General features: G+C 40.6%; 1 protein-coding gene across 1 annotated transcript in view; it reads right to left on the bottom strand.

Annotated features, from left to right (window-relative positions):
- Positions 1-15,076, bottom strand: part of LOC119652100 (voltage-dependent calcium channel subunit alpha-2/delta-3-like) — a 184,780-nt gene that overhangs the window by 43,783 nt on the left and 125,921 nt on the right. The gene's annotated exons all lie outside the window — the stretch shown is intronic.

Raw genomic sequence — 15,076 nt, forward strand, 5'->3', positions numbered from 1 at the left:
GGGTTATTTGAACCGTCTACTGACGGGTCCACCCACTTGCTACTTGCCACAAATTCCAAAAATTCAACAAATATTTACCTTGATTGTGCGTATCAACATCGTCATCGTGCAAGTGCGTTACACTAGCGAAAGACGTGCAACAAATTGTTAGTTGGCGCGAGATTGCACGTGTGTGGGTAACCTCATCGACCAACTGCAACTTGTCCACAGACGTGCAACCACAGCCGGCCGGCAAATGTGCAATCCCCCTATTACCAACAACTTACTGGACAACTTACTTGCACTTATGTGACTAGTGTTAAGCTGGCTCAACACGTTTGCCGCTTGCCGCAACTCAGTGTGAACCAAACACCGAGCTTCCTTCAAGATTCATTTAGGATTAATGGCAACCGGAGTGAGCCAATGATGCACACGCACATATACATTTTTATTTTTTTGTCTCTGTTTTCGGTCATGAGCTGTTTGGGAAATTTTTGATTTATCTAAGCCATTTACTCAAGGGCAGTAAAACGAATAAAAGTTTGTGGAGACGCTGCAGTGTGGAGCCGCTTAGCATAGATTCACCCGAACTGCACACCAAAGTAACGCAGCACAACCCGGCATAGGAACCAAATCAGTTAATAATTAAAAAAATAAAAATATTTAATGTAATTACAATTACAATTTATCAAATTTATTAACAAATTATTATAAGTGCATATATGTAATTGTAATTTATGATATTAATTACATTATAACTTCATTGGGTTAGTGGAAATATTGTATTTTACAAGTCTTTTTAAGGTTTTGTGTGAAACAAAACCTTATTAGAATCGAGACGGTGTCTGTCTGTCCGTCTGTCCGTCTGTCTGTCTGTCTGTCTGTCTGTCTGTCACACCCGATTTATTCGGAAACGGCTGGACCGTTTGTCACGAAAATCGGTGGAAGTATGTAATTTGGTGTTCCCTTTACATGCAGCAAGTGGCGCCATCTTATGTTAAGTTTAAGGGGGGGCTCCCCATACATGTGAATGGAAGGTGCAAATTTTTTTTCACAGAATGTAGCCATGTGGGGTATCAAATGAAAGGTCTTAATCAGTACTTTCCGAAACTGGTTCAATATTTGATATTGGGTGAAACATAGGGGAGTGAGGGCTCAAAATATGACCATCAAAAAGTGTAACAGGTCTCGTTTTCAGAACCTATCCAACCGAAAAATCTGAAAAAAATCACAGTGATGCATCCCTACGAAATCTAGGCCTCAAAATATATCCGGATCCGATATCTGCACAAATAAAGTTAATAATAGTATATTTCCACATTTTAGAAATTTACCCAGTACCCCCCTTATATTCATCCCAGAATTACAAAATTTGGCATACGTATAAGGAAGAACATAAGGCACAAGTCAGTCAAGTTTGAAAAAAATCCAACTATTATTAACAAAGTTATAGGGGGTGAAACTTCACATTTTTTTGTGAATTGTGTGCACTCTACAACCTGCATGACGTCATCATCACATATCAATTCGTCAATACCACAACGAAATGAGTTCTTATGAATTGGGTCGGAAAGAATTATTTTGTTTGAATTTTTTAGTCATTTGTATATGAATATCAATTACTCCAACCAGACATGTGTGTATATAGGTATATAGTATTTGCGTGTTAATGAACTTTGCGGGTAGTGTCTAATTCAGATAGATATAAGAAGTAAATTGGAAATATGGGTACGATCAATTTATATACGTGCATATACAGTATGCAAAATTCGTATTCGTACACCCTATATTTTGCGGGTTTTTGGGTTATTTCTGAGAAATGATAGAAAATTCGTTCAATCTTATATAACAATTTTTTACATAAATATGTATGTAGTTGTTATAGAACATTAATCTTAAATTTTATTTACATCCGTTTGTTCAAGAGAACAATTTCCAAATTCAATCGAAGCAAAATTCGTATTCGTACACCCCGACTAGCGGCTTCAACTCAATCCCTGTACGATATTAATCATTTTGCACTGTAAAATTCTAACGGTAAATTCTTGAAAAAGTGTGGTTGACAGTTCGAGCTAAAGTGTTGGGAATTACAAATAAAGAGTTAATTCTTTAACAAATTTTCCAAATGAGTCGAAAAGGTAGTGAATTTTCGAACAGTGATCGTAAGATAGTGATACAGCTATACAAGGATGGTAAATCCTTGAGACAAATTGCAAAAATTATGCATAGGAGTCACTCGACAATTCAATCTGTAGTAAAGATTTACAATTCGTCTGGTAGAATCGAGAAGAAAAAAGAAATGGAAACAGAGTAATTTTGTCAAGGAGACACCAATCCTTTGTTCGGCGTGTTGTTCGACAGGATAACACGATAAGTGCAGTGAAATTAGCAGGACTTTTACAAAACCAGTTCCAAATTAAAATTACACCCCAAAGTGTTCGGAATTATTTGCGTAGATTCGGTATACAGAGCCGGACTCCCGCTTCTAAGCCATTTATCAATAATGTCAATAGAAGAAAACGGTTAAACTTTGCAAAAAGATATCTAAACAAGGATTTTCGTTATTGGAAACGAGTAATTTTTTCAGACAAGTGCAAAATTAATCAAAAGTTGTCGGACGGACGGGTTCGTATATGGCAAGAAAAAAATACGAGGCTATATCCAAAAAACATGCTTCCTACATTTAAGCATGGAGGTGGATCGTTGATGATTTGGGGATGTTTTGCAGCTTCTTGTGTTGGAAACTTGCATTTTATTGATGGAATAATGAACGCGAAGCAATATGTGCAAATTCTTAAAACTAATTTACATCAGAGTGCACAAAATTTAGGAATTCGTAGGAAGTATATATTTCAACAGGACAATGATCCGAAGCATACGGCACTTCACACGCGGCTTTGGCTACTCTACAATTGTCGAAAGTGTTTAAACACGCCTCCACAGAGTCCTGACGTTAACCCAATAGAAAATTTATGGTCTATTTTCAAGAAGAATCTAAAAAATTACAGTATTAGGAATAAAGAAGACCTGAAAACTGCCTTGCAGACCGAATGGCAAAATATTTCACCGAACTTAACCCAAAAATTAGTTCAATCAATGCCAAATAGGCTTAGAGCAATAATAAAACAAAAAGGATTTCCCACGAAGTACTAACACTATATTTCCAGCACATTTTTTGAAGTCTGTAGGTGTACGAATTCGAATTTTGTTTTGAGTTTTATATGAATTGCTGTTTTTATTATTAAGTTTAAAATATATTTTATACTTGTTATTATGTACATGAATTAACCTCTTCATTTGCTATAATAATATACAATTTATTTATCTCTTAATGTTATATTTGACTTAAAAATAACAAATAATAGGTAAAAAAATGGGTGTACGAATACGAATTTTGCATACTGTATGTGCACAGCGTTCGAAAATAGACAGTTTGTTTGTTTAGGGTGAGCGTAATATCTATGGCTGTAATATGTACGTATGTCTCGTAGTTTGGAAAAATATGAAGCATTATGTTGGATTTGTAGCATTTGTAGCTATATACGGATAGAAAAATGTGCGTTGAAATTTCTTACACTAGATGAACACAAAACCTTTATACCTGAAGCACGAGCTTCCGGTATTCCGACTTGTTTTTTTCTTCAGCCTTTGTCCCGTTCATCGTGATCGGTTCCGCTATTTGGTTCTATATTATATTTTACAAGTGTACTATAGAAAAACATAAGTTTCATTTTTAAAGCAAGTAAGCAATATATCGCGTGTGCTTTATTTATTTATTTATTATTATTTATTTATTTATAAATCTTTGCTACATTTTCAAGTATTTTCGACTCAATCAACCTTTTTGTAATGCTTCCTCTGCACTCTTTTCCGATCACCATTTTTCTGCCACTTCCTCCAGGAAGTGGAGCTCCATGAGTAATTTCCACTCAGTTCAGTGAGAACCTTTTGGGGTAGCGAAGCAACAGGAGACCAGAAAAGAAGAAAAGTGGTACCAGCGTTTCTTTCAAATAGATGGTATGGTGCGCTTCACCGAAGAAAATGCGAACCTTTCGATGCCACTCGCTTCAATGCTGTTGGACATTGCTCAATTCGAGGCAAACATTTTTTGCCACTATTTCTTTTATAACCTAAAAGGGCTTCGGTAAAAGTTTTGCCGGGTTTTATCTAATAATAGCACTAAGTGTCATGACCTTATCTACTTAAAAAATAAAAGGGGAACACATATGCAGGAGTATATATTTCTGCATTGTTTGAACCAAATTATGTGAGGGTCCCAGGACATCAAGGGAAACAATATAATGGGAGCTAAACCATCCGCTTGTGGCGCCAAATTTCTTTTATGTCCGAGCCAGTGGCTCATCGTTTATCTTCTTCTCCCCGCATTTCCACCCGATATTGCTATTATGGAGGACAGCAACGTCAATAATATACGTGAGGTGTCTTCTCAACAAGTAGCACGTCAAGTTTGTTGTACAGTATGTAGTGATCAGCTAGAACTTGCTGATCCCAATACATGTCGTAAGCAGAGCTATCAAGTACTGTCTGTAGCTCATATTACTTCCATTCCGGAAAACTCTCGTTGCAGCCATGACCAACGAGGAATATTGAAAAGTGTAAGGATCTGTTCCGCAAGGTGAACGAGTTAATTCGATGATCCATCTTCATTTTGCCGCGACTGGACAGCAGTTATATTAATGGGTCCCACACTTTTCATATTAAGTATGGTAACGGAAACTCTAAGTTTTTTTTGTCTTACTTAATAATTTCATTCTATTAATGTGGTTTAGAAAAATATTAATGTTATTTGGAAAGTAATCAATTTGATTGGGAAAAAATGTTAATTCTATCCGGAAAAATGTTAATTTCGTTTGGAAAGTCGTGAATTTCATTTGACTCGTTATTGATTGGGGAAATTATATATTTTATTTGGAATATCCTTAATTTGAAGTGTAAATGTAATATTTAATTTTTTAAGGTTTTGTGTAAAAGTTGGTTTTTCTCGTAAGCGGCTGAAATGAAAGTGTGTAGACATTTGCGGACTGGAATTCTATACAGACAATGAACGTCATCATTTTGTGAATTTTCAAGGCGGATTCCCACACAAATGAAGAGGGTGTGTAATATTAGTACAGGTACTTATCGAGAGAAAAATAACAGGTATTAGATTTGGCATCCGTGTTTCGCAAATTCCACATTTCTATCAAATGCCCAATCATAGTAAGACGGGCAGTAAATCAATTTCGATAAATATCTGTAACTATAAAGGACTTCAAAAAACAACAGGGATTTTTCCACGTATTAAAAGAGCAAGAAGATTGGGATTGTGTCCAGATGGTTCAAGTGTTTAGAGCGGTGGGCTGTCGTAACGGAAAGCCGCGGTTCAAATCTCACTGGTGGCAGTGGGATTACTTATCAAAGCTGGATGTCGGATACCTGTTGACTCAGCTGTGAATGGAGTTTCTGAATTAAATCAGGGTAATAATCTCGAGCGAGTACAACGCTGACCATATTTCCTCCTACAGTATATTGTAGTATACCACTACAATGAATTGCTTTTATACACTTCTAGCCCCTGATCCAATATGGATTTTTGCGCCAACGATCATTATTATTATTAAGATTGGGACCAAATACTTTATTAGAGACATTAGAGACATAATCCATTCTCAAAAACTATACTACAGCATTTCCTCCACAAATTCGCGTTTTTTCAAATCAAAATCGGAAACTACCCAATCTAAAATCTGAAGAAAATTAGGGCAATGCGCTTATATGATCGAAATGTGTTCCATTCTCCTCAAATAAACTTAATAATAGTGTATACGCTCAAGTAAACTTTAATAATAGCCGTAGCCAGTCCCAAGCCGGGTTGTGAAAGGAGGTGGGATACATAGCTCCAATCTGAATGGCTGTACGCCACCGCAGCGTCTTAGGGGGTAGGTGAGGAAAGTGCAGGAACTTTGCAGTCTTGCAGATTACTCACTGATACAGTTATCACAAACCTGGCAGTTAGGAATAAAATGCAAATCCATCTAATGAGAAGAAGGAGAAATTTGAGATCCGGTGCGGATAACCGGCGGGAGTCGTCTGACATGGTGACTGGGTAGGGCTCCCGTAATGGCGTCGTAACCGCTAGTCGTGGCATAGTTCGACGTCTAAACACCACGACGACCAGGAGCATTGCTCCACCTACGGCAGCTGTTTCGCCACAATCTGTGGCGACCACTTCAGCAGGTTCGCGTAGGAAGCGGATGAAATGGACTGAGGAAATGAACCTCTTCATCATCCGCTCCTACTACGAAATAACGGCGGGGGCAGGTATAACATCTTACCGCCCCTTGTTGCACCAGAGATTCGTTGGGCGTTTCCCGCAATTCTTGGACGTGACTGCGCAACGGGTCGCAGACCAGTACCGTTTTATAACTCGCAGCGACACAATCCCGGCCATCATCAAGGAGCGTGTTTGGGTGGAGGTCATGGTGGAAACTGGTGACCAAGAGCATGTATAGAATTCTCAGAAATGGAGCCTTTGCATAGACCAAGTATTCCCAGGCTCTATGCATCCCCGAGAATTCTACCTCAAATCAATGATGAGATTGTATCTCGACTGTGTGCTGATGCCGCTCTGCAACTACAATCACTTGTATTGTATATTGTGGTCCAGTTGCAACTGTCATCACACGACGTCATCATCATATAAATTGAACTCATATAAACGGTCCATGGGGGCATTTTAATTTTCTTTTTAAGGTTATGTGGTGGTTATGTGAAACAAAACCTTATTGAAATCGGTTCAATGTCTGTCCGTCTGTCTGTCAAACGCACTTTTCTTCAAAACGTCTAAACCGATCCAGAAGAAAGTAGTTGGACATATGGGAACAATGAGATCCCATATATTAAGTTGGTGGCATAAATTTCTGTGGAGTTTAAAGGGAGGCCGAATATAGTCATGTGGGGTTCCAAATGCAAGGTCCCGGTTAGTACTTTCCGAAAATTAGTTTTGATGTAAATTGTAAAGTGCGCGTATGAAGAGTCAAAATGCGCACACTTAAAGTGAGACAGTATTTATTTTCGGAAAGAACTTAATCTAGAAATTTGAAAAATCAGGGTGATACGCTTATATTACACTTAGGACTCAAAACATGTTACATTTCGATATCTACTCAAATAAACTTACTAATAGTATTACCTTCTTTTAGAAATTGACTGAAAAACGCCCTTCAAGTTCATCGTAAGAGTGTTAAATCTGTCGACCATCAGAGTACTATCGCGCAAACACATACCAAGTTTCATGGAAATCCGGCTATTAGTGTTAAAGTTGTAGCAGTTCAAACTTATCAATTTCGTGTGAATTTACTGCATCTTAACCCATACAAATAAGATGCAGTCGTCATAATTAACGAGAATGACTTACATTCGAGAGAAATATTGAAATTCCATTTATGAAAAATCTACTTCTTCCCTGCCCTTTTGTTAAGGTTTGGTGTGAAATAAAACTTTATTAAAATGGGTTTAATTGCTGTCTGTCTGTCTATCTGTCACACCCAATTTACGGAAACGAGTTGACCTGTAAATACTTTTATATACAGCAGCGCTTTGTGTTAAGATTAAGGGAATACTCCCCATACATGCGAAAGGGAGTGCAAATGTTTTTCCACGAAATATAGCAATGTGGGTTATCAAATGGAAGGGCTCAACTAGTACTGATCTTATTTTTAGCATTGGGTGCAACCCAGGGATATGAAGACTCAAAATGTGTGCCTCAAAAAGTGAAACAGGTCTCGTTCTCAGAACCTATTCAATCGAAAATCTGAAATAATTCATAATGGTGCATTTATATAGAATCTAGCGCTCAAAATCCCTCCCGCTCGTTTTATAAATTTACCCGAAACTCCCTTTTCATCCTTCACCATCCATCATCCCATAAATACAAAATTTCGCGTTGGTATAAAGGATAATATAAGGCAAATCTTGTGAAGTTTGAATGAAATACAACTATTATTAACAAAGTTATAATAATAATAATCGTTGGCGCAACAATTCATATTGGATCAGGGCCTTGAAGTGTGTTAGGGCACTTCATCCAAGACCGTAACAGTACACTGTAGGAGGCAATGTGGTCAGCGTTGCGCTCGCCCGAGATTATTAGCCTGTTTTTATTCAAATACTCCTTTACAGCTGAGTCGACTGGTGTCCGACATCAAATTCCGATACAAAAACCACTGCAACCAGTCAGATTTAACCCGTACGACAGCCTTGTGTTCTATCCACTCAGCTATCCGGATACAAATTGATATTATAGAGGGTCAAAATTTCGCATTTCACGTGAACTTATTGCACTCATAGATATGATGACGTCAACATAATACCAATTGGATTTATATGAGCGGGGTTTCCATAGGGACATTTTGATTTTCCTTTTTTAAGGTTTTGTGTGAAACAAAACCTTATTAGAATCGATTCGATGTCTGTCTGTCCATCTGTCTGTCTGTCTGTCTGTCTGTCACAGCCGATTTATTCGGAAACGGCTGGACCGATTGTCACGAAAATTGGTAAGAGTATGTGATCTGCCGTTCCCTTTACATGCAGCAACTGGCGCCATTTTGTGTTAAGTTTAACCCCCATACATGTGAAAGGAGGCTGCAAAATTTTTTTTTTACAGAATGTAGCCACGTGGGGTATCAAATTAAAGGTCTCAACTAGTACTTTTTGAAACTGGTTCAATATTTGAAATTGGGTGAAACATAGGGGAGTGAGGGCTCAAAATATGACCATCAAAAAGTGTAACAGGTCTCGTTCTCAGAAACTATCCAACCGAAAAATCTGAAAAAAATCACAGTAGTGCATCTCTACGAAATCTAGGCCTCAAAATATATCCGGTTCCGATATCTGCACAAATAAAGTTAATAATAGTATATTTCTACATTTTAGAAATTTACTCGGCACCCCCCTTATGTTCATCCCAGAAGTACAAAAATTAGCATAAGTGTAATGAAGAGCATGCTGCACAATTCGGTCAGGTTTGAAGAAAATCCAGCTATTATTAACAAAGTTATAGGGGGTAAAACTTTACAATTTTTTGTGAATTTCGTGCACTCTACAACCTGCATGACGTCATCATCAGATATCAATTCGTCAATACCACAACGAAGTAAGTTCGCATGAATTGGGTGGAAAAGGATTATTTTGTTTTAGTTTTTTATTCATTTGTATGTGAATATCAATTATTCCAACGAGACATGTGTGTATGTAGGTATATAGTATATGCGTGCTAATGGACTTTGCGGGTAGTGCCTAATTCAGCTAGATATAAGAAGTAAATCGGAAATATGGGTACGATCAATTCATATACGTGCATATATGTGTACAGTATTTGGAAATAGGCAGTTTGTTTGTTTAGGGTGTGCGTAATATCTACGGCTGTAATATGTACGTATGTCTCATAGTTTGGAAAAATATCAAGGGGTATGTTGGATTTGTAGCTATATACGGATAGGAAAATGTGCGTTGAAATTTCTTAGATAATATGAACACAAAACCTTTATACCCGAAGTGCGAGCTTCCGGTATTCCGACTTGTTTAGTTTTTATTTTGGTGATTTATATATTAGCATTAATTATTCGAGACAGATAAAAAGAAAGTTTGGAGACAGCATCCGATAGGATGAACATGTGTGTACATTAATGCCAGTGGTGTTTACTTTAAGTAAATACATATATGTATGGTTTTGTGCACGGAGTAAAGTAGAAATGCGTGAAAATGCTTTAGATCAATTCAGATGTGTATATCCATATGTATGCATCAGGATGCCGTCATGGCCAACGTTTGTTCATTTAGGATGAGCATAATATTTATTTCTTTGATATATATGTATGTACATATGTATATCTTGGAGTTTTGCAATTAATGCTGGAATATTTTGCACTTTTTGCTATCTACGATTAGAAAATCATGCATAGAGAGTTCCTGATATAAGATGAACACAAAACCTTTATACCCGAATTGCCCAGCTTCCGATATCCCGACTTATTTTACAGGCAGTAGGTAACTCATTTGTAAAATACATTCAAAAAACCGAATTCAATTGTGAATTTTGCTATTTTCTTTTCCACCAATTTCATTGGAATCATAGCCATAAGAAACAAATATTCATCGATGCTTGACGCGTCATTGGTGACCGCATACTCGTTATGGTTGGTACTGCCATTGTGGCGCAGCAGGGTTAACAACATTCGAAATAAATTTCGAATGTTGTTAATTCGATTGACAGTTGCCACCAGCGGTGTTCCCCGTGGCGGAGTAGGCCTTGATTGGCCGGAAAAAAAAATAATTGAAGTTAGAAAATTAATAATGACACTTTGGGTTTCCAAGAAAGAGTTGTAAATATTGATGTATTATAAAGGAAAGTAAAATGTTTTTAATTTAAACTAAAATGGTGACCCCAAGTGTGAACTTAAATATAATATCAAATAAACAAGACCTCACGCGCACCGCACAAAATGAAATTTCAATTGGAAATCGGTTTGAGGCGTTCGAACACGGCGACGGCAAAATTTTCCCAACCAAGAAGAAAAATTCCACTGGCCACAAAGAGTACTGGCTGAAAAGCGGGTCAAAAGGTGCGGAAATTTACAAAAGTGACGGCAAACTTGACACCAGCAACAGCAACAACAGTTATCATCGGAGCGTTGAGTGCACGTACAACGACACCTTCGCCATAGCGCCCAGATAGGGGCTTGAGCGACAGCCGACATCGTCGTAGGGCCAGTTTCGGGCTGTTTATTGTGTACCGCTCGTTGCGAATACGGCGTATGGTGGCTAAACCGTGCGCCTGAAGGAGCCAGACGCAGCACCGTGGCTTCGAATGAGCGATCGCAAGGAATTCTGTCGATGACGCCCCGTATCAGCGCCGACTGGAAGGTTCGTGCAGTTTATTTCGCTGGGGGAGACGCGAAAAATTCGGTTGGTTTTTGTGTGCCCCTGATGTCTAGTGCTGAAATCATTCATCAGACCCACAGTTAGATACTAGACAGCTACCACACTCCCCCTTGCCCCTCAAGGGGGAAATCAGTGCGAGTACACACGATTTCAAATTGTTTTGCCCTTGAGTATGGGCGAGATGTAACGAAAATCCGGTCAGCTGTGTTTGACATACTGCCCGGACCTGCCAATGGATTGGTGAGATTGGCAAGTTTTTGCTTATGTATAAGTGAATACGTGAAACAACTTTTTGCTATATGGGTGAGCATGCCGTAGTACCAGAATAGCAAAAGCTCACCGATCTCTCTCTTACCAATACGATTTGACGAAGATTATGCCTTTTCCTTGTTTAGCGTCTCTGATGTGTGCAGATAAGCTTCTGCAAGCACATTCGCAAGTGGGGTCATTTTAGTAAGGGTACTGCCTATAGTAGATCAGACCGTTGAGCCGCCAGCCTCTAAGAAGCGGAAGCTGACTTCGACCACGTCGCCGCAGGGAGCCGGAGCCACCGCCAAGAATGGATCGCACGCTCAGGAGTCCCAACCTCAAAAAAGAAAAACGCTGTTACTGCAAGCTGCCGCAGAAAGAATTCAAGAGGAGTTTTGAGTACTTATTATTATTATTTATTACTTAATTTTTCATGCAATAAGTGTTAAAATTAATAATCATCATAAGACCGCCGCAAGAAACGGCATTGATACTCTTTGGATTTCCGCTCTTTTGGCGAGTTTTCATTTCGGTCTGCCGCGGCCGACGCGACAAATTTTAACTACGCGATTGTGGGCCTGCATGAGGAGTCCATCCTTCTGGTAGTCGACATAGTAAAATCGGTCTCCTGCACCGTATTGAAAACAGAGTCGATCAAGCGCCTGTCCCCAAGTGAGTCAGCTAAGTTGGATCACTTGCTGGCAGGTTTGACCTTGGGCGATCGAACTCCAAGCCAATTGCTTCGTCAAACATAGACGATGATCTATTGAAGAGGCTCCGGTTGCGACGACTTCCGGAGAGCACCCAGGCGGTCCTCGCGTGCTTCTCCGGTTCTTTGGAGGCGCTGGCAGCTGCGGCCCATAAAGCGCACGAGGTGCACCCGCGCCCGACTATAGCTGCCGTTCAGCAGCCTTCTGACGAAGTTGGCGAACTGAAGCGCGAGATGGCCGTGCTTGTGGCCAGTACGGCTGAGATAAGGGCAACGCTGGACGATCAGCGTTCGGGCGGCAAGTCGCGAGTTCGCTCGAGGTCTTCTGCTCGAAATGGGCGATCGGGTAGCAGGTCGTCAGGACAACCTACGGGCCGAAGCATTTGTTGGTATCTTCGATGATTCGGCGAAAAAGCCATCAGATGTACGATCCCGTGTAAATTCGCGCCTACCTCAAAAAACTAGGTCTGCGGGGGGTCCTGACGACGGCCACTCAGAGCCTAACAATTTATGACCCTTTCAGCAAGCGCAATTATCTTGTAGATATTGGTGCGGAGGTTTCGGTTCTTCCCGTAGCCCGGCATCATCGGCGATTTCCTCAACCTTTGAAAGTTGCGGCGGCAAATTCCTCGTGCATTAGAGGTTAGAGGAAAGTGGACGTTAGTCTTGCCTTGCGTAGGACGTTCGCCTGGCGACTCATCCTGGCGGATGTCAGCTTCCCCATTTTAGGCGCAGACATCTTGTACCACTATGGGTTGCTAGTGGACTTGCAGAACAGGTCCCTTATAGACTCCACAACCAATCTTAACTCGTCAGGCAGGATCTCATCACACCCCAAAAGTAACCTTTCCGTACTTTTGCAGGACATTACTGACTCTCGTGTTCGGGCACTCCTCCAAAAGTTCAGCCAGATTACTACCGAATGTACTCTATCTAAACCAGTGAAGCACATTGTGCAGCACCACATTAACACCACTGGTTCCCCTATCTTCTCGAAGGTGTAAGGGACCACTCCAGAAGCGGGCTATTGCACGGAAAGAGTTCGAACAACTTATGCAACATGGTATCTGTAGACCTTCGGACAACTGTTGGTCTTACCCACTCCATATAGTCCCTAAGCCAAACGGCGAATGGCGTCCCCCCTGGACTCTCATACTTCGGGTGAACTCCCGTTGTATGTGAGTACAGCTCGGTTGTTTGCGGTTGGCCCCCTAGCGAGAGCTTCATGGGGGTTGTTCGTTATGCTCAAGCGAGAAGAGACCTTCGGGCCTCGGCGTGGTGTTGCTTTTCAACACGGGTACCGTACTCCTTATTATTATTATTCTGTTAAGGAAAGTCGTACTGCGTCCTTGAAGAAGTATTGTGCCCCTTTTACTGGTTATAGTGTACTTATTGATCATAGTATCTCAAGCAGCCATGTAACCGTTAGGAACTTTAGTATGTTCCCCACTTCCAGATGTTTCAGCTTTGCATCTGGTATGCCGTACTCCTTAGATCGATAGAGATTTAGGTAGGTCTTGCATCCACCAGTATGAATGCTAAGCCATGCACTTGGTGTAGACTGGTATCGGTGTTGCTTATCTCAGTGGGGCTCTGATTGTGGTCACCAAATCAATCCGCGTCTTAAGAAGACGTGGGATTAAGTCGTCCAGACAGGTGCTCACGTAAAACCCTCAAGGACTCACTACAAGCAGCCTGGAGAAAAAGGCATTTAAAAAGAGTACATCACTCCCGACAACGTCTACGTATTCAAAAAACATGAAATGATGCTCACAAACTGGTCATTCATTAGCCCAAAGTGGGGTGACTACAACTGGCCGGGACATGTCGCAGGACTTGATCCATTTAGGAGAAGCTTGACGATCCTGTAATCTCTTCCGAAACCAACGTTGCTGAAGGAAGGAAATCAGGGAAGCTCCCGGAAGGCTAATAAATATGGAAATGCCCAGTGGGGAAACGAAGCAGAGGAGTAGTGTCAGAATACAGACGAATTATCGTTCCGTTCCCTACTCGGAGTAAAGATAATAGAGTTGCCCGAATTCATGAAGGACAAACACAATGTGCACCAGACCATCAAAAACATGGTCCGAGCCATTCGTGTACTGTACAATAATACCAAGGACAAAAAAAGGGCCACGAAGAAATCAAGCGTTACCCATCCCCTCAAAATCCAAAGGGCGGTAAGTTTGAAAAGTGCAGTAGAGACGGCAATTCTTTCGGATCCTCCCAGCACGCGAAAATAGAAAAAGTCTTCTCACCGGCAAAAAGAAGGTAAACAAAATGACCAAAATCGTGAAAACAGCGGCGTCGGCTCCAATCGACCCAAGGGGATAAAGCCCCAAAAAGGAATCACGGAAACATGGACCAAGGTTGGCGGAAGGAAACATGCGACACATAAAAGAAGATTACGGCCCGAATTGATTATCATCTCGAAAAAGGATTATATGATTTATGCCGATATCCTCAGGAAGATCAAATCCGATCCTGAGCTGATGGACCTTAAAGAAAACGTCAGCCGAATCAGACGCTTCCAAAAAAGAGATTTGATACTGGAGTTGAATAAATCTTCGGGCAAACCGGGTGAAAATTTCCTCGGCAAGGTGGAGAAGTCCTTAGGGGAAGAGGCACAAGTACGGGCCAAAAAGCAGGAGATTGTTATAAAATATAAGAACATTGATGGAATCAGGATAAAGGAGGATATTCGCGATGCCTTAGAAAAGCAGTTCGGACCATTTGGTTTGAAAGATTCCGCAATCAGAGGACTGAGGAAAGCATATGGAGGTATGAAAACGGCAACTCTAGAATTACCACCTGAAGCATCGTTCAAACTGCTGGCGGCTGGTAAAGCAAAAATAGGCCGTTTGCCGACCTAAGTGCAGGTGTCCCTTAAGCGCCGCTTTAGATGCCTGAAATTTCGCTACATAGCGGTAAAATGCACCGGTGACTGTAACAGGTAAAAAGGATGCAACAAATGTGGGGGAGACGGTCATATGTTCAGTGAGTGCAAGGTTGATGGGGGGGAAAGGGTGTCGACTGTCGGCACGTTGCAGGCAGAAACATATGCCCAGTGTAGGAGAGCCTTGGATATAGTAAAGAAATGAACTACTTCGAGGCTGCTCAAGACCTTCTCTCGCAGGCCATCTATGAGAAGGGAATCCAAACTGCCATAATCAACGAACCTTACCACAATAATAATAA

Source organism: Hermetia illucens, chromosome 3, assembly GCF_905115235.1.
Source record: "Hermetia illucens chromosome 3, iHerIll2.2.curated.20191125, whole genome shotgun sequence".
NCBI lineage: Eukaryota > Metazoa > Arthropoda > Insecta > Diptera > Stratiomyidae > Hermetia > Hermetia illucens.